This window comes from Nomascus leucogenys, chromosome 25 (genome assembly GCF_006542625.1).
Source record: "Nomascus leucogenys isolate Asia chromosome 25, Asia_NLE_v1, whole genome shotgun sequence".
Taxonomy (NCBI): domain Eukaryota; kingdom Metazoa; phylum Chordata; class Mammalia; order Primates; family Hylobatidae; genus Nomascus; species Nomascus leucogenys.
The window spans coordinates 28,776,822-28,802,092 of NC_044405.1; the positions used below are offsets into that span (position 1 = coordinate 28,776,822).

The following is a 25,271-nucleotide window of genomic DNA, read 5'->3' on the forward strand; positions in this document are numbered from 1 at the left end:
GTAGGTGTTGCAGGTGTTGTGGGTGTTGTGGGGTTGTGAGTGTTGTGGGGTTGTGGGTGTTGGGGTTGTGGAGGTTGGGGTTGTGGGGGTTGCAGGGGTTGCAGGTGTTGTAGGTGTTGCAGGGGTTGTGGGTGTTGTGGGGTTGTGGGTGTTGTGGGGTTGTGGGTGTTGGGGTTGTGGAGGTTGGGGTTGCAGGGGTTGCAGGGGTTGCGGGTGTTGTAGGTGTTGGGGTTGTGGGGGTTGCAGGGGTTGCGGGTGTTGTAGGTGTTGCAGGTGTTGTGGGGTTGTGGGTGTTGGGGTTGTGGAGGTTGGGGTTGCAGGGGTTGCAGGGGTTGCGGGTGTTGTGGGGTTGTGGGGGTTGCAGGGGTTGCGGGTGTTGCAGGTGTTGTGGGTGTTGGGTTGTGGGGGTTGTGGGTGTTGGGGTTGCAGGTGTTGCAGGTGTTGTGGGTGTTGTAGGTGTTGTAGGTGTTGCAGGTGTTGTGGGTGTTGTGGGGTTGTGGGTGTTGGGGTTGTGGAGGTTGTGGGGGTTGCGGGGGTTGCGGGGGTTGCAGGTGTTGTAGGTGTTGTGGGTGTCGTGGGTGTTGTGGGTGTTGTAGATGTGGGTGTCGTGGGTGTTGTGGGGTTGTGGGTGTTGGGGTTGTGGGTGTTGGGGTTGCAGGGGTTGCGGGTGTTGTGGGTGTTGTAGGTGTTGTGGGTGTCGTGGGTGTTGTGGGGTTGTGGGTGTTGGGGTTGCGGGGGTTGCAGGGGTTGCGGGTGTTGTGGGTGTTGTAGGTGTTGTGGCTGTCGTGGGTGTTGTGGGTGTTGTGGGTGTTGTGTTGTGGGTGTTGTAGGTGTTGTGGGTGTTGTGGGGTTGTGGGTGTTGTGGAGTTGTGGGTGTTGTGGGTGTTGTAGGTGTTGTGGGTGTTGTGGGTGTTGTGGGGTTGTGGGTGTTGTGGGGTTGTGGGTGTTGTGGAGGTTGTGAGTGTTGTGGGTGTTGTAGGTGTTGTGGGTGTTGTAGGTGTGGGGTTGTGGGTGTCGTGGGTGTTGTAGGTGGCCAAAACTTCCCAGGTGGAGGGAGTTAGTTCCTGGCAGCACTTTGGGTGTGGATCAGCTGTTGTGTCTAGAGGTAGCCGCCTGGTGGCTGAGGGCTCCCCTGAAGCTCCTGAGCACATGGTTAGGTGAGCTTGCCCTGTCGGCAGTGTCCAGTGAATGGGAGGGAAAAGGGTATAATTGCATTTCTAAAGGGCTGTGTAGGAAGTGGGGAACAGAGGGAAACAGAGACAAGAGAAGAGAAGAGATAAAAATAATTTAGAAACAGAAAAATGGGGGACACTTGGTTACATGTCAGCTTTGTGTGTCTCTGTAAATCTAGCAGTCTGGCAGACAGCTGGGTTTTTTTTCGTTTGTTTTTTGAGACTGACTCTTGCTTTGTCACCCAGGCTGAAGTGCAGTGGTACAATCTTGGCTCACTGCAACCTCTGTCTCCCGGGTTCCAGTAATTCTCCTGCCTCAGGCTCCTGAGTAGCTGGAATTACAGGCGTGCGCCACCACGCCCAGCTAATTTTTGTATTTTTAGTAGAGATGGGGTTTCACCATGTTAGCCAGGCTGGTCTTGAACTCCTGGCTTCAAGCCATCTGCACGCCTCAGCCTCCCAAAGTGCTGGGATTACAGATGTGAGCCACCCCCGCCGGCCCACAGCTAAATTTTTAAATGCTGTTTATACTTGTGATTACTTATGTATTTAACTTTTTTTTCTTTTTTTTGTCTTAACTTTCTACTTTACCTCACCATCATTATTATTTAACATTCTTTTCCTTCACTTTCCTGCCTGGTCTGAGACTGGGTTAAGTTTGTTTTTATTTCTCGTTTCTCCTACTGCAGAAGTCACACGTCTGTCCATCATTTATATTCTTGGAGTGTCGTCCTTAAATGTTAGGATGCATGCTTGACGTCACAAAAGTTCACTGGTGTCTCTATTTTCTTTTTTTTTAAACTTCACTAGTGTGTGGGGTACAGGTGGATTTTGGTTATGCGGACAGTTTCTTTACTGGTGAATTCTGAGATTTTAGTGCACCTGTCACCCGAGTAGTGTACACTGGACCCAATATAGAGTCTTTATCCCTCACCCCTTCCCCAATTTCCCTGCCCGTTATATCACTCTATGTTTTTGCATTCTCATAGCTTAGCTCCCACTCATAAGTGAGAACAGAGTTTTTGGTTTTCCGTTCCTGAGTTTCTTCACTTAGAATAATGGCCTCCAGCTCCATCCAAGTTGCTGCGAGACATTATTTTGTCCCTTTTGATGGCTGAGTAGTATTCTGTGGTATATATGGACCACGTGTTCTTTATTCACTCTTCGGTACGTGGACGCTTAGGTTGGTTCCGTATCCTTGCAATTGCAAATCATCTTGCTGCAAACATGCGTGTGTCTTTTTCCACTCATGGCTTCTTTTCCTCTGGGTAGATACCCAGGTGTGGGATTGCTGGATCGAATGGTGGATCTACTTTTAGTTCTTTAAGGATCTCCATACTGTTTCCATAGTGGTGGTACTTATTTACATTCCCACCAGCAGTGTAGAGGTGTTCCCTGTTCACCACATCCGTGCCAACAAAAAATATGGAATGCTTCACGAATTTGCATGTCGTCCTTCTGCAGGGACCAGGCTAATCTTCTCTACCTCATTCTGGTTTTAGTACGTGTACTGCTGACGCAAGCATGGCTGTCTCTGTTTTCTTCCCAAAGTGTAAAGAGCTTGGAGCCGGGACTTTGGTTCCATGATGTTTTCAAACCGGCTTTCCTGGTATGCGGGTGCCATGAGGGCATCTGCATCTCCGTGCTTGGAGTCCGCGCGGGGTCTCCAGACAGGATCCTGGTTGTCACCTGAAGCTTGGAGGAGGGACAGGAGTGCACTGCAGGCGGGGGTGTGACCACGTCCGCACCCCTCCCGGAGTGCGCGGCTGCATCTTTGTAGTCCATTTCTTCCCCCACTGCATGCTGGGACACTCATCATGTCTTCACCCCTGAGTGTGTGTGGGTGTGAGTGTGAGAGATTGTGAGTGTGTGTGTGTGAGGGTGTGTGTAAAGCGCAAATGTGTGAGTGTGTGAGTGTGTGTGTGAGCGTGTGAGTGTTGAATGTGTGTGTGAGTGTGACTCAGGACTGGGCAGGTCATGCTTGGTGAGTGTGATAGTGTGATGTAATCAGAAACATACTTTGGTCTCTGACCCTGGCTCTGGGCACACAGCTCCTACCACCTTTAGTGCTGAGTGTCTTTTTGTTTGCTAATGAGGTGACTGTGGCTGGGACTCCAGGACAGCCTCCTGGGGGACTGGTTGCCAGGGCAACCGACCATGTGATTAGTGGTTGGGACTCCACCCGTGGACCTCTGGGGAGGGGAGGGAGCCCGCAGAGGTGGAGTGGATCACCAGTGGCCGGTGATCTGCTCGATCGTGCCCGTGTAATGAGGCCTCCACAGACTCCCTCAACGACAGGGTTTGGGGGCTTGCAGGCTGCTGAGCACGGGGAGGTTCCCGGAGGGTGGAGCCCTGGGGAGGGCACAGCAGCTCCGAGCTCCCTGCCCCATACCTTGCCCTGTGCATCTCTTCATCTGTGTGTATTCTTTGTAACATCCTTTATAAAAACCAGTAAATGAGGCCGGTTGCGGTGGCTCACGCCTGTAATCCCAGCCCACCAGTCCGAGGCGGGCGGATCACGAGGTCAGGAGATTGAGACCACGGTGAAACCCCGTCTCTACTAAAAATACAAAAACTTAGCCAGGCGTGGTGGCAGGTGCCTGTAGTTCCAGCTACTCGGGAGGCTGAGGCAGGAGAATGGCGTGAACCCAGGAGCTTGCAGTGAGCCGAGATCGGGCCACTGCATTCCAGCCTGGGTGACAGAGCGAGACTCCGTCTCAAAAAAAAACAGTAAATGTGTCTCCCTGAGTTCTGTGAGCTGCTGTGGCAAATTCATTGAACCCGAGGAGGAGTCACTGGAAACCCACCCTGTAGCTGGTCAGTCAGAAGCACTGGGCACTCCTGTGCCCTGGACACCCCGGGCCTTGCCCTGTGCCCCTCTCCGCCCGGCTGTCCATCCGGATCCTTCGTAACACCCCTTATAATAAACCAGTAGACAGTGTTTCCCAGAGTTCTGTGAGCCGTTTTAGCAAATGATCAAACCCAAGGAGGGCTCCGTGGGAACCCCAGCTTAGCTGGGTACTCAGGAGCACAGGTCACAAGTGGGGCAGTCTCCAGGGCGAGCCTTGGCACCGTGGGATTTTCTGATGCTGAAATGCCCACCCGTTTTGGTGAGCAGAGCATTCTGTGTCGAGTGTTGAATGTGGGGACAGAAGGAAAGAAGAGTTTGTTTCCTGCGGGTGAGACTCTGGGCTGCACCAGGTGATGAGCAACTCTGGAGCGCTTGTTAGTTTTGTGGTGCCTTTGACAGTCACTTCGCTGGGTCCGCAATAAAAAGCCAGGGTTGATGGTGGTTCTTTTGTTAATCAGTAATTAGCTCCACGCTGCTGATTCTCTGAGCTCTTTTTTTTTTTCCAGGGATAAAGCATTAATTACTTTTTTTAACATGATACTAACCTCCTGACAGCCTCCCACCCCAAGCTGGGTGTCTGGGGACGGCGGGCCTGTCTCCCCCACAGGAGGAGTGTGTGGGGTGAGTGTGGAGAGGACATTTCACGGCTCCCCGGGCTTCAGTCAGTGTGAGTGTTGGGACATTCTTTTCCTGATTTGTCTGTCTCTCGATGCCATTTTTGTGAAGGTTTAGCAAATACTCGATAGATTGTTGTGAGAATGTGGGCTTCCTTATTTGGGGGAGATTTTTTATAATGGAAAAGGTTTCCTTTTTTGGAAGTCACCTGGGGACGGGGATGAGTCACCCGGGGGCCTTGGTGCGTGTGGAGGCCCAGGCTCGTGGGGGAGTTGCACAGAGCACGTGTGTGATGCATTTATCAGGGCTCTTCTCAGCCTGGGGACGAGGAGTGGATGTGACGGAGGAGGCTCCTGTTCTTGTGGGGGTGGCGAGGCGAGGATGGTGAACACATCAGCAAACAGGAAGCGCGGGGGGAAGCGCGCGAAGGAGTGCAGCCCCCAAGACCCTGGGCCGAGCCAGGCGGGGACCTGCTTCATTCCTGGAAGCAGGCTGCCCGCCTGGGACCCTCCTTAACCCCACCCTCAAGGCAGGCAGCGCGTGGAGGAGAGTGTCCCTGGAAGAGAGGCCTGCGTGGCAGGGGGCACAGAGACGCTGGGCCTCGGTCCCCCCCGGCACAGGCTGTGACCTGTGACCAAAGGCTGAAGGCTGGGCTGGAGCCACCTGCTCTGTGGGAAACAACAGCGTGCTCTGGGCTTCCATGGGGTCTCCCAGCTCAGGGGCTGCGGCCCAGGAGCCACGTGCCAGGCAGGGCACTCCGTCAGCATAGGGGCTGCCATGAGGATTGGCTGCATGTTTTCTCTGTGTGATGTGACCGGCTGCCCAGTGGTGGTGGCAGAGCCGGCCTGGGGTCTGGGCATGGGGCGCCTGTCCCCAGCGGGGCGGGCTCTGGAGTGCCAGTGTCTGTTCTGTGTCAGGAGTCCCTGTTTCTTTCTCCCCACGCTCACACAGGGGTTTTAGACTTTGTGAAGGGTGTGCTTCCCAAAGGAAACCAGCTGCAGGTGTCTGCGCTGGCACAAGGAGAACAAACCCAGACAGCACTGGGTTCATTCCTAGAGGGGGATGGAATCCTGGCCGGGCGCGCCTTGAGGCTCGCAGCCTCGGGGACCTGTGCCCACCAGCACGTCACCAGTGCCCAGGGCTCCTTATGCTGCAGGAGGGGACACTGGCGTGAAGTGGGGGGTGGGGGAGTCGCTGTCTGGGGACACTCCATGTACCTCCCGGTTCATGCTTGTGCTGCAGGAGGGGACACTGGCGTGAAGTAAGGGGTGGGGGAGTCGCTGTCTGGGGGGTACTGCATGTACCTCCAGATTAATGCACTTGGGGACTGGGCAGCGCCTCGGGAAGCAGCCTGCGCTGATGTCAGGATCTGTAGTTTAACACTCGTTAGTTTGTGCCCTGTGAAAAGGAAAAAAAGATTTTCTCCCTACTCCACTCTCATATTCAACACAGAACACTTCTGCCACGAGATGCGTGGATGTTTCCCCACCCCAAGCAGTGCTCCAGGGCACCCACCTGGGCGCCCTCCAATTCCACTGAGTTCTGATGCGTCAGATCCCCCAGGGCCAGGGCCCAGTCCCACAAGACTGCCCCACTGTCAGATGCCAATCCCAGGTTGTGATCCATGACCCAGCTGGCTGGAAGCTGGGGTTCCCATGATGCCCTCGAGTTTGAACCTTTGCCACAACAGCTCACAGAACTCAGGGAAACACTGGCTGTGTCTGCTGGTTTCTTGTAGAGGGTGTCACGAAGGATCCGATGGACAGCCAGGGGGAAAGGGGTGCAGAGTGAGGCCTGGGGGATCCTGGGTACCAGGGCTTCTGTCCCTGGGGAGCTGGGGTGCATGGGCCTCCCAGCATGTGAGTGAGTTCACCAACCCTGAAGTCCATTGTAGAAGAGTTTTGAGGGAGCCTGGTCTCCAGCCCGTGTCCTTCCTGGAGGACGGCAGGGGGCTGGGGAGTGCTGTCGAGGGTCCTGCAAGTCTCCTGTCACTCAAGTGGGATTGAAAGGGCTTGTTAGGAATAAGAGTAGACGCTCCCATCCTGTAGGAAATGTAAGGTGTTTTTGTTTTGTTTTGTTTTATTTTGAGACGGAGTCTCGCTCTGTCGCCCAGGCTGGAGTATAGCGGCGCCATCTCGGCTCACTGCAATCTCCACCTCCTGGGTTCATGCCATTCTCCTGCCTCAGCCTCCTGAGTAGCTGGGACTACAGGCACCCGCCACCACGCCCGGCTAATTTTTTTTTGTATTTTTTTTTTTAGTAGAGATAGGGTTTCACCGTGTTAGCCAGGACGGTCTCAATCTCCTGACCTCGTGATCCACCCGCCTCAGCCTCCCAAAGTGCTGGGATTATAGGCGTGAGCCATCGTGCCCAGCCAGGAAAATGTAAGGTTTTAAGAACTTTGTACAAGAACCAAATAGAACAAATGATGCTCCTGTCACCCTTCTCACTCAGAAAATTACAAGGAATTTATGAGCTTTGTGTCAGGAACCAGGGACTAAGACCAACAAATATCTGCTTCTCATCACGCAGCTCCCCAGGTCTGCACCCGTGAGGAGCAGGCTCTGCCTTTGCAAGCACTTTCACGAACAGCAGATCCGTCTTCCTCCTGTTAGCAGTCAGGCAGTCAGGGTGGGGGCCACTGCCCCACCATGCCACAGAGACCCTGACCGCCTCCAACTTCATGCTCAGGCCCCGGCTTCTGTCCTAGCTGTGGCTCACTGGTCCCAAGATGGCTGCCTTGCCCCGGCTGTTTCATCTGCATTCTAGGCAGGAAAGTCGAGAAGGGCACGCCTGGGCTTTTCTTTTGAAGACTGCCCCTGAGCCCCACCCTGCTGCAAGGGGCCTGGGCTGTCACCCTGTGGGCTGAGTCCAGGGCTGTCGTGTTGGAGAGGCGTGTGGGAAGGTGCGTTTTGGGATGGCAGCCAGAGCCTCCTACAACTTGGCAGAGTTGTCACGATTTCAAGCCCTGTGTGTCTTTGACCTTTTACCTGAGCTGTGTAAGAAGAGGCATTTTCTTGTTTCTTTGTGAGTCCTTCCTCACTGCACTTGAGCCAGGGTGCCGACACATGGTCGTTCGACTTCTGGCTTGGCCTCTTTTGTGAGTTTGGGGCCTGGTCATGTCCTCGTGGTCAGTCTGTCTGTGATGATGAGAACGAGAAGACGGCCATGGCGCCCACGCTGGCAGGACTCTCTCCCCTCACTGGCGCTGGCCCAGCTGCCGTGGGCGGCCGTAGGCACTGTCCCGGGCCCTCCTGTGGTTGCTCCCAGCCACGCTGCTGGCTGCTTCTGCCGTCCTGGCTTACAGAGACTCTAGGTCATGGGGGAAGGAGGGCAGAGTCCTCCCCCCTCCTCGGGCAACAGAGGATCCAGCAAGATTCCTTCCTCCCCACCCTCCTGCCCCTCCCAGCCTGGGCAGGAAGATAAAAGCCAGGGCCCCAGGCTTCTGCCACCTCCTGCTGCTCACACGCTCCAGCCAGGGACCTGCCCCCTGGGTCCAACAAGGTGAGGCCAGCGGGGCTGCCCCTGAGCAGAACTCTCTGTCTTCCCCGGCTGACTTTGAGGCACCTGAGTCATTGTGGGTAGACAGCAGGGGGAGGGAGAATGGGAGCTTGGGGTCCTGGTTTCAGACCCCACGCTGTCTCCAAGTCTGTGCCCTCTGGGCTGGACCCTTCCTCAGCCCCAGCCCCAGCGCCTCCAGCTCTGCTCTGTCCCCTCAGGGGGCACTGACCCCTTGTAGCCCTGTGGCTTGTTGCGCCTGCACCCCGTAACCCTGTGTTGACTTGGGCACCTGTGACATTCGTGCATCTGGCCTGCGCCTGTCTCCAGCACCCACATTCCACACAGAGCTCTGTCAGGGCGTACAGGGCGTGCCACAGCAGAACTCCCAAGTCCATCCACCTTCTCCGTCAGGGCAAGCCAAGCCTCGTCCGCTGCAAATGTCCTGGGAGTAACAAACCCAGAGCTGGCTTCTCTGGTGTAGTGGCCGCCGGCCCCACGTAGCTGCCTGCCCAGGAGAAGCGGCGAGGCCCACGTGTGAGGCCCTGATAGCTGGAAATAGGTACTGGATTTCCGTGTCGGATGGAGAAGTCTGTGATATTTTGGATATGTTGGGTTAGGTTAAAACACATCATTAAAGTTAATTCCACCTTTCTCTGTGTTTTACTGTGGCCACTGGAGCATTCAGTGGCACGGTGGCTGCGGCTTGCCTCCTCCTGCTGGGACAGCACCACGGTACAGGTCACCTGTAGACTTTTGCCTGAGACACAGATGCCTGCTTGGGACATGGACTCCAGCCCCTCAGCCCTGTCCTCCGGCAGCGGTGAAATCTGGAGCGTTCTTGAGTAACACGCTGGAGGCGAGGGGGTGCTGAGCCTTTGCTCTGCCGTCGTTGGCTGAACAAGCTGTTTCTCTGGGGACCACGTCAGGTAACGTGTAGGACAGCGGGGTGGTCCAGCAGGGAGGGCGTGCGCATCTGTGTGGCAGGACTGGGGGTGATTTTATCCGGGATCCCCTGGGGTGGCCCAGCGTTGGCTCAGGTGTTTCATTCTCCCAGAGGACAGGCAGCTTCAGGGACCACGTGTGCACGAGAGGAGCCCCCAGCCCCCACTGCGCGTTCCTAGGTTTCCATGCTGCAGCATTTAAGAAAAGAGCTCTGCGTCATGCTGCTGGGGTAGCTTCTGTGAGCTACACTGGCCTTTTTTTTGTTTGTTTTTAATAAAAATGAGGGCCAGGCACAGTGGCTGATGCCTGTAATCCCAGCACTTTGGGAGGCCGAGGTGGGTGGATCACTTGAGGTCAGGAGTTCAAGATCAGCCTGGCCAACCTGGCAAAACCCGGTCTCTACTAAAAATACAAAAAGTTAGCTGGGCTTGGTGGCACATACCTGTGATCCCAGCTACTTGGGAGGCTGAGGCAGGAGAATTGCTTGAACCCAGGAGGTGGAGGTTGCAGTGAGCCAAGATCGCACCATCTCACTCCAGTCTAGGTGACAGAGGAAGACTGTCTCAAAAAAAAAAAGAGACAGGGTTTTGCCATGTTGCCCAGGCTAGTCTCAAACTCCTGATCTGCTTGCCTCAGCCTCCCAAAGTGCTGGGATTACAGACGTGAGCCACCAGCCAATACCAGGTTTGAACAGTGGTCAGTCCTGGGGATGGAGACGGGGTGAGGGCTGAGCATTCCCTTCTGACCTTGTACCTCGTCTTGGTTTAAAATTTTTACAGCAAGGTGTATTACTCTCTTTTATAAAATATCGTTAATTTACAAAATCTTGTATTTTTAATTTTTGTGGGTACATAGTAGGTAAATATATTTATACATTTACAAAATCTTTAAAAAAAAAACCCACAGAGTTAAAAGTTAGAGTGTTTTTTGCTTGAAATGTTCTATTGAGCTGAAGGACTGGGTGGGTCTGTCTCCCCCAGGCCGTGAGGCTGCAGGGCTGCTGCTCCAGGTTGATCGGAGGGCTGAGTTTTTGTTTCTTCCCAATCCATTGAGACCTGATTTTAGAAGTTAGCAAAAGGAAACTCTGTCTCAAGTGCCCGGCGCCTCTCTGCTCTTCCCGTCTTAAATCTCAGTACGCTTCTTTCCAGCTAGAGGCTGAAGTGTTCTCAGCTGATGGGAAACCTCCTCTCCAGTGAAGATGTGAGATAAGCACTTTGGTTGGGTTTTGATCCTTGGCTCCTATCTATGGGAGCAGTGATTTTGTGGTGAGATGGCCTGGGTTTGAGTCCGGATTCTGCTACTGACTTGCTGTGTGGCTTTGGGCAAGCTGCTGAACCTCTCTGTGCCTCGGTCTCCTCATCTGTAAGGTGTAAGGGCTGCCATGAGGAGCGAATGTGTGGGGCCAGAGCTGCTGGGTCGGGCCTGGCCTGCAAAGGGGCCTGGTGAGGGCGACCGGCGTGCCTGGGAACAGGTACCGCAGCCTATAGGAGGCCACACAATTCAAGTTAGAACGCCTTGCCCCAAATTCTGGAACTCTTCCTGTTGGTGTTTGAGGAGAACACACCCTCCCTCTCCAAGGAGCTGGGCCTGTTGTGTCCTGGCAGGGCTGACGTGGCACCTGCCGTGGGAAGCTGAACCAGCTGGACGCAGCTCCCGGACGCAGCAGCAACGAAATAACCACTCGGCCCACCGGACGCTGTGATCCTTGCCGGACATGGAAGGCTCCCCTGCACAATAAGAAGGGACGACTTCGGGCAGGCGAAGGGCATGATGGTTTCAACTCCAGCCACAGGGGCCCTCTTCTCCGGGGCCTGCAGGCGTACCCCTGCCCTGAGTTTGACACGGTCACTGTTTTGAAAATGCCGGCTGAGAAACGCTGACACAGCGTTAAGGAATATACACACAGGCAAGGTGGCAAGCCCCGTCATTCCGGGGGCAGCTGAGTTCTGATTCCCCACCCCCCTAACCCCGAGGGAGGGAGTGAAATAGGGTAAGGTTTGCCGAGAGATTCTGCAGACCAGCGTGGGCGGCAGCACTCTGGAGGGGTCAGTGCCTCCCGCCTGGGGACAGAGGCCTCTGCTTCTCCAGACCCGTAGGCTGCAGGGATCCATGCAGTTCACTGCTCTGTCTGAAGGTTTGCCTTAGGTTTTAAGTGTTTTTACTCAGAGCAAGCTGATCCATGTGCATTTTAAGAATCGTGATAATTGTTCCAACAGATTTCACGTCTGAAACTACATCTTGTTTAGAAATCACTTTCCATGTAGGAGTTTTCCTTCTGGGATGCGTTTCAAGCTGGGGCACTCGCTACCGGAAACGTCATCAGATTTACTGAGGAGGGTGTGTTTGCGTGTGTTTGGCTACCTACGGATACTACAGATAAGGCGCTGTCTAATTTTGTTTCACAATGAGCTGAAATTTATCCCCACGCCAATCTTCTTTTCGCCCTACGGAGTTTGTGCCTTGGTCCCACCCTAGGTGGCTCCGGCAGGTTCCTCAGCTGTGTGTACCCACCACCCCCACCTTGTCTGCATGTGACTGTGACTGCCTTTAGGAGGCCACACAATTCAGGAAGCAGAGTGTGCCACCCTGGCCAGACATACCATATTTTGAAAACTCTGTGCATTCTCGTTATTTCAGCATGAGGTGCCTGAGTGGTGGGGCCCCAATAGCCAGTCCCCTGTGACCCTCAGAAGGAGGCCGCCGCTCCCGTAGCAGGTGCCTCATGTGGGTGACGAGCTCTGTGTGCCCACCTTTCACGGAAGCAGGGCGTGTACAGCCATGCGGCGGCAGCAGTGTAAGACGGTTCCGATGGGCTCCAGAGCACAGGGCCTGGCTCTGGGCCGCACGCAGGCTGTGTGTGCTTTGTTTGGTTTGCATAGTAACCCACGCCCTGTCCCCGTGTGGATTGGAAGGACACCCCGTCAGCCTCTCCCTGCCATCACCACACACTCCTGGAGCCTCTGCCACCACGGCCCGCGCTGACCCCAGAGCGAGTCAAAGCCAGGAGCCTTCCCACGGTGGGACTTCTATTTTTATTTGTGTCCTTATTTGTTTATTGAAAGATGTGAAGGGCAAGTGGGGTTGGCACACAGAACAAGACGGTGCCGCCTGCTGGCCACGACAAAGCCGCCTCCGCGGGGCGCCGCTGTCTTAGGCAAGGCCTGGTCCCCACAGAACTGGACGCGGCCTGCCAGAGCCAGTGTGTGTGGCAGGACAGGGGACACCTGCAGAGGCTTGGCCTGTGGACGCTGCTCCTCCCTGGGATGGAGGGAGAAGGCACGGCCCGCATTCCTCATGCCGGAGGGTGGGCAGGATGGGCAGCAGGGGCTGTGGGACCCGTGAGTGCTGGGCCTTGACCCTCTCTGTTGAGGTCCCGCCCCTGTCACTGGCCTGGGGACAGCTCCCGCCTGGCTGAGCGCCGAGCTAAATCCAGATAAACAGGTTGGTGAAATGGCGCTCCCAGCGAGCTCACAGCGTCTCATTAACCTCATAAATGCAGCGGACACTGTCTGGGCTGCAGGTGACAGATGCGTTCTCTAGAGCACCGACAGCCAGGCGTGCCGGAGAGAGAGGACTTGAGTGCCTGTCCTCCTGGAACTCAGGGTGCCTTGTCATGGCGGTTCTGTGTGCGTCGTCCAGCCCTGTTTTCACGTTCAGGAAGTCACGAATCCACAGTGTCTTTGAAGAAAGTGGGGAATAGAGTTATCAACCGTCACTCCACGGAGAGTCTAAGGCAGAGAGAAGTTGGGTTCCCCTTCCAGGGTTCCCTGCCCCTGGGGACACAGTTGTGGGAGGTCTCAGGGCAGGGCCGCCGTGCGGTGGGGTGGGGGGCTCAGGTGCCAATACCAGTGCAGCCTGGCTCCCCGTCCTGGGCCTGCCAGTGACTTTATGGTCCTGGGCAGGATTATTTTCAGAGGCAGTGGAGCTAGCGGGGCAGAGCTGTGCTGAGCGCTGAGGGATCATTTGTGTAAAGCACCTGCCAGTGAGTGTGACCTCAGGGTTGCCCGTGCGACCTCAGCGTGGCCCATGGGACCTCGCTGTGGTGTGTCTCAGCAACATCATCTTTCTTACTGTCCCTGTTCTCTGGGCCTCTCTCAGACCTTGGGGGCACCAAGCTCTGCCCAGTGAACTCAGAGCCTGCAGCTCCTGATTGTGGGTGTCCACAGTGGGCAGGCCTGGGGGGGTGAGGGTGGGTGGATGTTTCTGTCGGGATGAGGGGAAGGCGGGGATGAGGTGGGTGTGCATACCTGGGCCGAGGGGAGCAGAGGGAAGCAGGGCTTGCTGGCACATTCCCAGGGGGCTGCTGTAGGGGCCAGTGTCCCCTCCCTGGGGCGGCAGGAGGTGGCTCCTCACGGTGGCCGGGGTGGCCCACGGCAGGCCAGCGTGTGGTCCTCAAGCTGCTGGTGACAAACGCCAGGGGCCTGCAGCCCTGTCCCCTCGGGCGGGCGCCACCTCCTTCCTGCATGTCCCTGTTCCACATTACAGATTGTTTTTATGGCCCCCCTACGTGAGATCCTGGGGCAGGGGCTGCGGGGGCTCTAGAGTTGGGGTGAACACACGTCTGAGGCTCGTTAGGGACTGAGCGTGGGGCCCTGGGGTGGGTTTGCCATTGCCTTTTCTCGAGGGCCCCGTGACTGGACAGCCCAGCTGCTCTCCAGGTCAGTTTTCTTGTCCAGACCCGGGGTCGGGGCAGACACTGGATGAGGTGGAGTGTCAGTGAGGGAAACAGAGACCTTTTAGAAATGGTGTCACAGTGACACCTGCATGCTGGTCCTCCCACGCTCCCTGCGTCTGGTGCTAGTGACCTCCCACTGCTGGGGTGAGGGAGGTTAATCACACCTGGTTTCGCTCGGTAACTGGTGTGAGAAAGGCAACGTGAAATCTTCATGGGGTTTATCTGAAGGAAGATTTTATTGACATCCTAAAAACACTCTATTTTATGTTGCGGCTCTGAGGAAGCCTCCAGGAAATTGCATCAACATATTCGGTTCTTCTCTTTTAATATTTTTGTATAAATCATTAAGTTTTCATGTCGAGGGAAATAATCAGGAGATATTATATTCCTATGACATTTATTTGGGTAATATGTTCAGATGAGCTTTGTTCTTCTTAACCTTAAAAAAGAGATGTGGAGGTAAAAACTGAAGGGCCACGTGGAAGCAGGACGCCACATCGGCCACGTTAGCAGGACTCTAAGGCAGAGAACTGCCACGCCACATCGGCCACGTTAGTGGGACTCCCAGGCAGAGAACTGCCACGTGCTTCAGCTTTGATTGACATGGAGCATCCCCAGCCACCGGCACCGTCGTCAGGATTCAGACAGTGCAGCTCTCATTCCTCAGAAACACCACCAGAAGGGGATTTTGGCAAAGGTCTTATGCCAAAATCCATTATTTCAAAATAGTAAAACCATGATTCTAAACATTCTAGGTTTGCTGTAAAGAGCATGATGAAAAGCTCCAACTATGTCGATGTTCCATACAGGTTGAGGTTTTGTTTCCATTCTGCTTTTTACCTGAAGAGAGGATCTCGTGTGTGTGTGTGTGTGTGTGTGTGTGTGTGTGTGTGTGTGTCTACCTACCTACCTACCTATCTGTCATCTATCTATAATTGACAAAATATAATTGTGTATATTTATGGAGTACCATGTGATCTATGTGTACATTGTAGAAAGATTTATTGAGCTAATTAACATAGCGATCAGCTCATTAACATTGTTTTTGGTGGTGTGGATGTTAAAAATCTATTCTTTTCCCGATTTTGAAACATGATACGTTATTGTTAACTGGTCGCCACGCAGTGTGGTGGATCACGAACACGTCCCTCCGGTCTAACTGAAACTGTTCCCTTTGATCAGCACCTCCCTTGCCCATCCTTGCACAAGCCCCCAGCCCCTGGTAACCACCGTGCTCCTCTCAGTTCTGGTGAGATCTCCATTTCCGATTCCTCGTGTGAGTGAGGTCATGCAGGATTTGTCGTTCTGTGACTGACTGATTATCCACTTAGTGTCAGGTCTACCAGGTTTGTCTGTGATGTTACCAGTGACAGGACTTCCTTCTTCCTTATGGCTGAATAATAACACAGCGTTACGCACCACACGCTCGCTATCCATGCGTCTGTTGGTAGGCACCTGGGCTGCCTCCATCATGTGGCTGTTGGGGGTGGTGCTGCAGTGAACACAGGCGTGCAGGTGTCTCTTTGACACACTGATTTCAGTTCCTTTAGATACATACCCAGAAGTGGGATTGCTGGACCTTATGGTAGTTCCTTTTGTTTTTTTGAGATGGAGTCTTGCTCTGTTGCCCAGGCTGGAGTGCGATGGCACGATCTCGGCTCACTGTAACCTCTGCCTCTTGGGTTCAAGCGATTCTTTTGCTTCAGCTTCCCGAGTAGCTGGGATTACAGACGCCCGCCACCATGCCTGGCTAATTTTGTGTGTTTAGTAGAGATGGGGTTTCACCATGTTGGCCAGACTGGTCTCAAACTCCTGACCTCAAGTGATCCACCAGCCTTGGCCTCCCAGAGTGCTGGGATTACAGGTGTGAGCCACCGCCCCGGGTCAGTAGTTCCATTTTTGACTTTCGGAGGCACCTCCAGACGGTTTGTGTAGTGGCCTCACTGATTGATGCTCTCTCTCCCCCACAGCGTGCCAGGTCCCCTTTCTCTGCGTTCTCGTCAACACCTGTTACATTCGTCTTTTTGATAATAGCCAACTGAACGGCATGAAATGACACCTCCCTGTGGCTTCGATTTGCTTCTCCCTGATGGTTAATAATGCTGAACAGCTCTTCGTTAACCTGCTGGCCGTCGGTGTGGCTCTTTCTGAGGCACAGCCGTTCGGGTCCTTTGCCGTTCGGGTCCTTTGCCGTTTGGGTCCTTTGCCGTTTGCTTTCTTGCTGTTGAGTCTGAGCCCCTTTATCCGTGGATGCTGGGCCTGCGTCGGGCGGGCGTGTGGTCCGCAGGGTTTTCTCTCACTTGGGCGTCGTCTATTTACCCTGTCGCTCTCTTTGTCATGCAGAAGCTGTTTAGTTTGCCCTAATCCCAGTGGTCTATGTTTGCTTTTGTCGTGTATTTTTTTTAAAGCTCTGCCGTCTGTTTTCTCCATGGGGAAAGGTTTGGGAATATTGATGATGTCATCATACTCCTGGCTGCTGCTTGGCATTTTCCATGCCCAGCATTGTTCTCAGTGTGCCCCGGGGGGCCTTTGGCTCTCCACAGCCTGCTGGCGTCCGTGTGTTGTTATTCTTTCTTTATGGTTGAGGAAACTGAGGCACAGCTTGGAAGCGGTTGGCGCTGGGGTTAGACTCCAGTAGTCTTGGCATGTAGCAGCAAGCGTGGGAGGGGCAGCACATGGGAAAGGTGAGGGGAGAGTCAGGAGAGAAGGACGCCGCATACCAGATGCCCAGAGGCCCTGGTGGCCTCCATCCAAGCACAGGCCCAAACACCAGCTGCAAGAGCCAGAGGACAGCGCCCCCGCGCCTGCCACGAGCCTCACGTGAAGAGTGGACAGTGGCATGGAAACGCCAGAGGGTTAGAACTGAGCAGCAGGATGGGGTCTGTGGGTGCATGAGAGGAGGCCCTTGGTGTGGAACAGCCTGGGGTCCCCACGTGCTGGCCCGGTGTGGGCCGGCCGCACCTGGTGTGCCGCTTCCTTTCTCAGCCATGACCAGCTGCCGTATGCCGTACCAGGGCAGGGGCAGTGGAGCAGGTGTCTGCCCCACGTTGCTCATCCTTGGTGGTTTGGGTGATGAGGTTTTGAAACCTGGATGCTGGAGAACAGGCAGACATGGGTGCCCGGCACGCCAGCCCCCCGAGCACCAGCTCCCCGCCACCCCTAGCACCATCCCCCATGCCAAGTACCAGGCCCCTGAGAACCAGTTCCCCGAGCACCAGCTCCCATACGCCAGTCCCCTGAGAACCAGCCCCCCGAGCACCAGCTCCCACACACCAGCCCTCTCACCGCAGTGTGCCTGTCCCCACCTCCCAAGGGCGGAAGGAGGGGCCTCCAGGCATTGTCTTCCTTTGCTGTGCCCATGCTCAGAGGTGGTGACTTCATAAGAGGCCATAGAGGCTCCGCAAGTCCCCAGGCCGGCGGCTGCCTGGCCCTCCCCTGCGTGGCAGCGCAACCTCGTTGGTAGAGTCAGGAGGCTGGGCCTCCACTAGGATGTTATACCGTCAGCATGGCTTAGGTGTCAGAGACAGGAAAGGACCTGGAAGAAAAGAACTGTTTCCTTTAGGCCCTGTGGGGTAACCAGAAGGTAAGACTAGGAGGTGTGCGATGGTGGGGTGGGGCGGAGGAGGGGACAGCGGGAACCTGTGGAGGGGCGGGCTAAAACCCTGGTCATGAGCAGGACGACATTCAGGTAGCTGGGAGCACGAGGAGGCCACGTGCCCATGGTGGAGGAGCCACAGAACAAAGCAAGCCACACCATGCCACCCACGTGCTGCCATATCACATCACGCCACCCACACGCCACCCACGCCACTCACACGCCACCCACGCCACTCACACGCCACCTCTACCACTCACATGTCACCCACGCCACTCACATGCCACTCACACGCCATTGACACGCCACCCACCCACACCACTCACATGCCACACACAGAACCAGTGTGGAGGCTGGACAGAGGGGGCTTCTCACCTGAGAGCATGAGGAAGCAGTGGGGAGCACCTGGCAATTCTGGAGAGCTCAGCAAAGTCACCAAAGTGCCGTGCCACGCTAGCACGCTTTGCTGTGCGGGCATCGGTTGGTGTCACACACTGGGCCGTGTGGTGGCCTTGAGTGGCGAGGGAGCAGGAGGCAGGCTCAGGACACACCACAAAAGCAAATGTAAGAGCTGGGACCCCCAAGGGCAGTGCCCTCCAGTAGCAGCACCCAGATCCCGCCTCCCTCCAGCCCCAGGGAGGCTGAGCCAGGGTCCCCAGCTGGGAGTGCCCCCAAGCGCCTGGCCCTGGCAGGCATGAAGCCGTTGAGGAGGACGGCAGGGCCAGCATAGGCCTCACAATGTCCCCGCAGTTTTTACAGTGAGAAGTGGCCTTAGAGATCAAGTCCAGGAGCGGCCTGCAGGGCGGCCTCTGCACTCAGTACTGGGCACCGGTGCCGCTGCGGAGCTCGGAGAGACCTGAGGCCGGGCCCACAGATGCTCACCGCTCGGTAGGGGTGTTCTGGGGCCTCAGGGCTGGGTCCGCCTGGCATTTGGGGAGTCTGTTATTCAGACATGGAAAGGGAACGACTGTCCCAGGAAGGGATTTTTTTTCCTTATCACGAGAAAGGCAGTGACCCAGGCGTGGGTCAGGAAGGACAGCCTTGCTTGTCAGGCTCCGACAACCTGGCTTCATCATCGCAGGCGGCCACGGAGGAGCTCCGACCCGGGCCCACAGCACCTCTGCTGCTCTGGAGATTAAGGAGTGGAGAAGCCTCAGCCAGGGCTCGGGGCTTGGGGCGGTGCCCTGGCTCTCCAGGTGCGCTAAGCACACAGATCATGCCAGGCTTTTTCCCTGATGGCGACTTGAGTCGGAAGCCAGAGTGTAGAATGGTAGGGGAGCCCGCCCAGCTGTTCCTAAGCCAGGCCTAGGCCCCACTGCAGGGTCACAAGGAAGGCTCACATGCTGCAGCCCTGGCCCTGGCCCCCACACCTGCAGCTCCGGCAACCCTGGGGACAGCTGTTGTGGTCAATCTGCTCACTTCAAAGAGGGGGAGCCAAGGCCAGAGAAGTCAGGTGACCTGCCGGGACCCCAGCTCTGCAGCCCAAAGAGGCCAGGACTGAAGCAAAAGCAGGGAGAGGGGAGGACAGTGCGGCCCCAGCCCCTTGTGCCTGACGTCACACCAGGCTGGAACCAGGCCTCCAACCCCAGCCGGGTGGGTTCCTGAGCCTCCCCTAGCAGTGGCGAGCATGGCATTGTTTACCGGGGGCTGTGGACTTTTCTGTGGGCGCACCTGCAGCGTTCATCTGTGTGAGAGCGGACTCCTGTCCTCCGTGGGGCCGGTGCCTCTGCCCTCCTGGCACACGGCCACAGTGCCTCCCTCCGGAAGAATGGCCTGGGAGTCAAAGCTGCAAGTTTTAGTTGTCTCCTCATGTACGAGGATTTCTTCGGCAGAGGAAGACACAGTGAGAGAATCAGGTGGCACGCCGGTAATGCCTGTGTTCAAAGACCTGCTCGTGAATGAGCTCTGCCCCTGTAATGCTTCTGTTCTATCACAGCCGAAAAGCTCACCCGACTGCTGCCCATAGAGACTTCAGATACCTTGGCAAAAACAAGACATCCTTTCCTTTTCCTGACCGCAGCTCTTGGATGGAGGTGTGGAGGCCTAGTGCTTCTGAGTGGAGCCGTGCCCGGCGCCAGCCTGGCTCTCCCGCGTCAGCTCCGCCTAGAGCAGCTCCCAGGCCTCTGTGCCTCAGCAAAAAGGGCTTCCCTGTGTATTTGCAACTGCACGGCCTGTTTCCTTGCCCTAAAATTTGTTAAAATCTTCATGATGTGAACAAGCTTTTTTCCTTTCTTAAAAAAAAAAAAAAAAAAAAGAACAAAAAAAATGACATATCTAGAGTAGGCTGTGGGGTCCCTGGGACGCTGGTTCCCCCAGGTATTTTTCTCTAATAGAAATCTTTGGTTTTGTTTTTAAAGAAATTCTCCACGTACTGTTCCGAATGGTAGCCACGTTTGCTTTAAGATGAAAGAACACCCCGCCTGCAAACCTGAGTGGGGCTGGCACTCCTGGGTGGGGGAACGTTGACCCTGTGGCCTCCTGTGGCCCTGGAGAAAACTCAGGCTTGCTGTCATCACAGGGGTACCCATGAGTGACTTTTGGATTTTGGGAAATGCAAAGCATGTAGATAAGAAGTTGGTCCTTAGATATGTGTGAGTCCCAAAGGCCCACTGGGTGTGGCGCTGGTGAATTGAGCTGAAAGTAGCAGAATCTGCCTTGAGTTGACCTAGGTGGGAAGCCACAGGGGTCAGCTCCTCCACGCTGGCCTTTGCTTGGCTTGGCGGAGGCGCGCAAAGCCCCTGGCTATATCCGTTCCTCCTCTGGGCCACCCTCTAGGTTGCTTTCCACTATAGGCCTGTCTCCTTGAGGTGACATCGTGGCTGCCTCTGCACCAGCCATCACCACTTGATACAGAGAAGTCTGATGTCAGGAAAAAGGAGTCTTTTTGTTTTGTTTTGTTTTGTTTTTCTGGAGACAGGGTCTCCCTCTGTCACTAAGGCTTAAGTGCAGTGGCACAATCATGGCTCACTGCAGCCTTGAACTCCTGTGTTCAAGTGATCCTCCTGCCTCCAAAAGTGCTGGGATTATTGGTGTGAGCCACCATGCCTGGACAGGAAAAGGGAAATTTCTTTTTGCAACCTTTTTTCAGGGGCTGAAACCTTTCTGGAAGCTCCAAAAGACTCCTCTCTCTCTCATTAACTACCTCTAAGGCAGTCATCAGGACGCATCCCATGAAACCAGATGACTTCTGCATAGCCATTGCCTTCTATACCTCAGGCAGGGTCTTGTTAGAAGAAGTGCCAGGCAGAGGTTGTGTGGGCAGCCAGTCGTATTTGCATATTTTGGGGTGGCTGTGCAGACAGTGCTGGACTAAGGAAGTTGTGTGGGTTCTCGCTGCAGAGGGAGGAGGAAGCAGCTCATACGCTTGCTGTTGTCTGGTGGGAGGGCTGCGTTTCTCCTCTCTCCCCCACTTTCTCTCTCTCTCTCTCTCTCTCTCTCTCTCACACACACACACACACACACACACACACACACACACACACACCTCTTGGGTTTCTTGGGCTGCTAACAGGATTAAATGAATGTCTTGGTTCCATGGTGTGCATTTCACACCAGAGAGCTAAGTTAGTTAACGTTGCTCATTGGGATAGAAGGAACGTACTGAGGAACGTACTGAGGATTAGAAGTCAGAATTCTTGAATCTGCAAATCTTTTTTTTTTTTTTTTTTTTTTTTTTTTTTTTTGAGACAGAGTCTTGCTCTTGTTGCCCAGGCTGGAGTGCTCACTGTAACCTCCGCCTCCCGAGTTCAAGCAATTCTCCTGCCTCAGCCTCCTGAGTAGCTGGGATTAGAGGCGTGCTAATTTTTTTTGTATTTTTAATAGAGACAGGGTTTCACCATGTTGGCCAGGCTGGTCTCAAACTGCTGACCTCAGGTGATCCACCAGCCTCGGCCTCCCACAGTGCTGGGATTACAGGTGTGAGCCACTGCGCCCGGCCTGCAAATCTTCTATTTTGTTCAGACACTAACTCCAGCCCTATAAATAGTCATCCAATACTTCCAGTAAATGGTGCGCCTCATATTGATCTGCCTGGTTGCCTTACCATGTTTGTTACATTGCTGTGTAACGAGTTACCCACAAACTTAGCAGCGAAAACAACAGACATCTATTATCTCACACAGCTGCTGAGGGTCAGGAATCCAGGAGTGGCTTAGCGGGTGATTCTGGGTGTCACGTGGAGTCACATGCGGTCAACGTGTTGGCCGGGGATGCAGTCACCTGAAGCCTTGTGAGGGGGAAGGAGGGGCTCCCCCAGGCCTGGGAAGGCTGCGGCTGCCCCATCACGCTCTCTCCTCCACCAGGTTCACAGGTTCACAGAAGTAAAGGCTGAGCGTGTCAGGACTGAGCTGAGCGGTTCCCACCTCTCAGTCCACAGCTTCCCACAGAGCACGAAGGGGCTGCACCAGGGCTGGCACGGGGCTGTGACCAGGCTGGGGGAGCATCCTGGGCAAACCTTGCTGGGGACAGGTTCTTTGTGTCTGATGCCGTGGGAGACGCACGAGCAGTGACTTTCACTTTATCCCACTGTGGCCCCGTGACCCTGAGCGAGAATGCATTGGCCGGGACTCCAGGGGGCGCTCCCTTAGTAACACCCCATCCCTGTCCCCGTGTGCTGTCGAGGGCCTCCAGGGGGCGCTCCCTTAGTAACACCCCATCCCCGTCCCCGTGTGCTGTCGAGGGCCTCCAGGGGGCGCTCCCTTAGTAACACCCCATCCCCGTCCCGTGTGCTGTCGAGGGCCTCCAGGGGGCGCTCCCTTAGTAACACCCCATCCCCGTCCCCGTGTGCTGTCGAGGGCCTCCAGGGGGCGGTCCCTTAGTAACACCCCATCCCCGTCCCCGTGTGCTGTCGAGGGCCTCTAGGGGGCGCTCCCTTAGTAACACCCCATCCCCGTCCCCGTGTGCTGTCGAGGGCCTCCAGGGGGCGCTCCCTTAGTAACACCCCATCCCCGTCCCAGTGTGCTGTCGAGGGCCTCTAGGGGGCGCTCCCTTGGTAACACCCCATCCCCGTCCCCGTGTGCTGTCGAGGGCCTCTAGGGGGCGCTCCCTTAGTAACACCCCATCCCCATCCCCGTGTGCTGTCGAGGGCGGGGGGGGGGGCCTCCCGCGCCCCAGGAGGTTTCCCAGGGCGATGCTCTGGTCCCTGGGTCCTTTGATCTCATCTCCCTAGTTTAGCCTTTGAACTCCTTCATTTCAGATTGAGAGGTTTCAGGCTGGAGAGACGTGGAGGGACGTGCCTGACTTCCTGGAGGATAAGAGGTGGCCCACCCCACAGCTCTTCCAGCGTGGGGGCCCCGAACATGGGACCCGGAGCACCGCCGTTTAGCAAACCTTGCTGCAGTTTGGAGCGAGTGTCGCGGGCGCCGGGCCTGTCCGGCAGGCTGGGTGGCTGTTCTCTGTTGAGCCCACAGCCATGCCCCACATGCAGGAGGTTTGCCTATCACTTGGAGGCCTTTCAGGGATCTTGCTAGCCCACGGCTGAGCACAGGGTAGACCTCACCAAGTCACCCACAACCTGGCCCCTGGACACGCTGGTGCTGTGAGGAGGAAGATGTGGGCACTGTCAGGTCCCCAGTCGTAGGGGTCCGTGCTGGGATGGGGCTCGTTGACCTGCATCCCGGCTGGCCCTGTGACTCTGCCTGTTTACAGTGAGCAGTTCCTGGCTGAAAGCTGCTTATTGGATTAGCCGGTGCCCCGACGGCAGAGCCCGCAGCTGTGCGCAGGAGGACGGACCCGTGTGTATGTCCTGCTTCAGCGCGCTCCTGAGATCCCTTGAGTTGGTCTCTGTGACTAGAAGGACAGTGCTGGCCACGCAGGTGGCACCCTGGGGGTGCCCGGCACCCACTTCCTGCTGAGCAGATGCTTTGGGTGGCCACGGCCCCTGCCAAACCTAGGCAGCTCAGGCCAGGTCCTAATCCCTCCGCTTGAGCTCGGCTCCTCACCCTTCGGCCAGGCTGACACCTGCTCCCCGCAGGTCCTTCTCGCTGGCTTCAGGCAGCACAGGACCGAGGGCTGAAGATGCTGAGCAGCTACCCGGCCTGCCTCTTCTCAGGGATCTGTGTGGCCCTGCTGGCGGTGGCTTTGGCCTATTACTTCTACTGGTGAGTGAGGCCGGGGCCCGGGGGCCTGGGCAGTCCTGGAGGCCTTTACTGTGTGCTGCCCTCCTCTTCCAGCTCTGGACCATTCTCTGCATGGCAACAAACCCTGCCTAGCCCTTTGCAGGGGAACTCCTGGGAGGTAGGGAAGCAGGGGATGGCAGGAGCTCATTCCGATCCCTCCTGGGGTCCTGGGGCAGCTCTCCCATCCTTCTGCAAAGGGGTTTTTGTTCAGAACATTGCCGAAGGAGCTGAGAGGTTTCATACCATCTGGGCGGTGTTCGTAGATGCCTGGCATGTCCTGGGAAGGACGAGTGCCCGATGCATGGGCACAGACTCGCACTGCCCCCCCAAGGCAGGTGCTGTAGGGTGGCTGATTTACATGGTGATCTGCACCCTGAGCAGAAAATGTGTAGTTAACCATCAAAGTGGTGCTGCTCTGTCACACCCGTTGCCTGATGGGCTGGTTTATGGTGATCGCAGGCGATTTCCCGGCTGCCCTTGACCAGAGTCCCTGCCGGCTCTTACTGCAGAAGCTGAGAATCAGCAGGCGTCACAGATCACGCTGGCCTAGGATTTCAGAGACTCGGTCCCGGCCCCGCCGTGTCTCCAGGCTGGGATTAGACGGGGTGTTTGTGCTCCAGGCCTCCAGTGCTCATTGGTAAAATATGACACTGGTGCCGCCTGCCGTTTCTGCAGAGGGTCAAAGGGCACAAGATGCATGCCAGCCTCTGTCCATGGGGTGTGTGATGATGGTACCAGGTGGTGCAGGGGGCAGCTGGGGGGACCCAAAAACCCCAAGTCTGGGTGCTGACTTTATTTTCTAGAGCCAGAGAATGGGGTGATTTCCTAGGAAGAGACCACGGCTCCCCTGGAGGTTCCACTCTAGATTGTGTTTGCTTTTCTTGGTGCACACTTGGCCAGGAGCTGCTTCTCTCTGATCTGGAAGCTTTCTCTTCTATAGATCCGATTAATGCACTTCCATTGCTAACAGCGGGGAGGGTCACTGCAGGTGGCACAGGCAGGAGGCTGCCCAGTCTTCCCCACGACTCAGTTTATATAAAAACGATTGATACTATTTACAAAGAGGTTTACCCAGAGCCAAAAGACAGAATCCTAAGGCTGAGGCAGGAGGATCACTTGAGCTCAGGAGGTCAAGGCCACAGTGAGCTGTGATTATGCCACTGCACTGCAGCCTGGGCAACAGAGCGAGACCCCATCTCTAAAAAACAAACAGAACCTAAGTGGAATTTAGGAGACAAATTAGCCCGGGATTTGGGGCCTCTGAGAGTTTGAGCAAGTGGGCGGTCATTGGTGAGGGTTCCAAAACCCCAGGAGCAACTGCTCACTCATCCTCAACCTGAGGCTACCGTGAGTGTGACGGGGGCCACATACACAGGGCAGGCTGGCCCCGGCGAGCGGGCGACTCTGGCAGCTTCCAAGGACCGTTCCTGGCGCCTGGGCTGAGGCAGGGTATCAAGTCATTTCTTGGGATTCGTGGCTGAGCTATGCAGTTTCACAAATGCCCAAAATGATAAAAGACCTGTTATGTGTTGGGAAAAGAGTGCCTCTGTTTGGGAAAAGTGCAGCCTTGCACCTGAGCAGCTGCTCGTAATTGGCTTATGCCAAGCCTCTCAGCTTCAGCCTGCTGACCAGGTGGCAGGGGACTGGCTGTGCCACCTCCTCACCCACAGCGTTTCCAAGGACGTGCATTTCTTGTTTGCCCTCAGGTCTTCGGTAAGTTACCTGTGGAATTCGAGGCCTCAAGTGGCGGCCTGCGCCGTGGCAGCGTACCCACAGGTGCCATTTAGTTGCACTTGCAATACGA

General features: G+C 55.7%; 1 protein-coding gene and 1 non-coding gene across 3 annotated transcripts in view; one reads left to right on the forward strand and one right to left on the reverse strand.

The window, feature by feature from the left end:
• The window catches only part of AGPAT3 (1-acylglycerol-3-phosphate O-acyltransferase 3), a 121,259-nt gene that overhangs the window by 52,522 nt on the left and 43,466 nt on the right, over positions 1 to 25,271 (forward strand). The window lies entirely within an intron of this gene.
• Positions 2,592 to 2,698, reverse strand: LOC115833183. Its single transcript, XR_004028629.1, has one exon. It is a non-coding gene; the product is annotated as a U6 spliceosomal RNA (small nuclear RNA).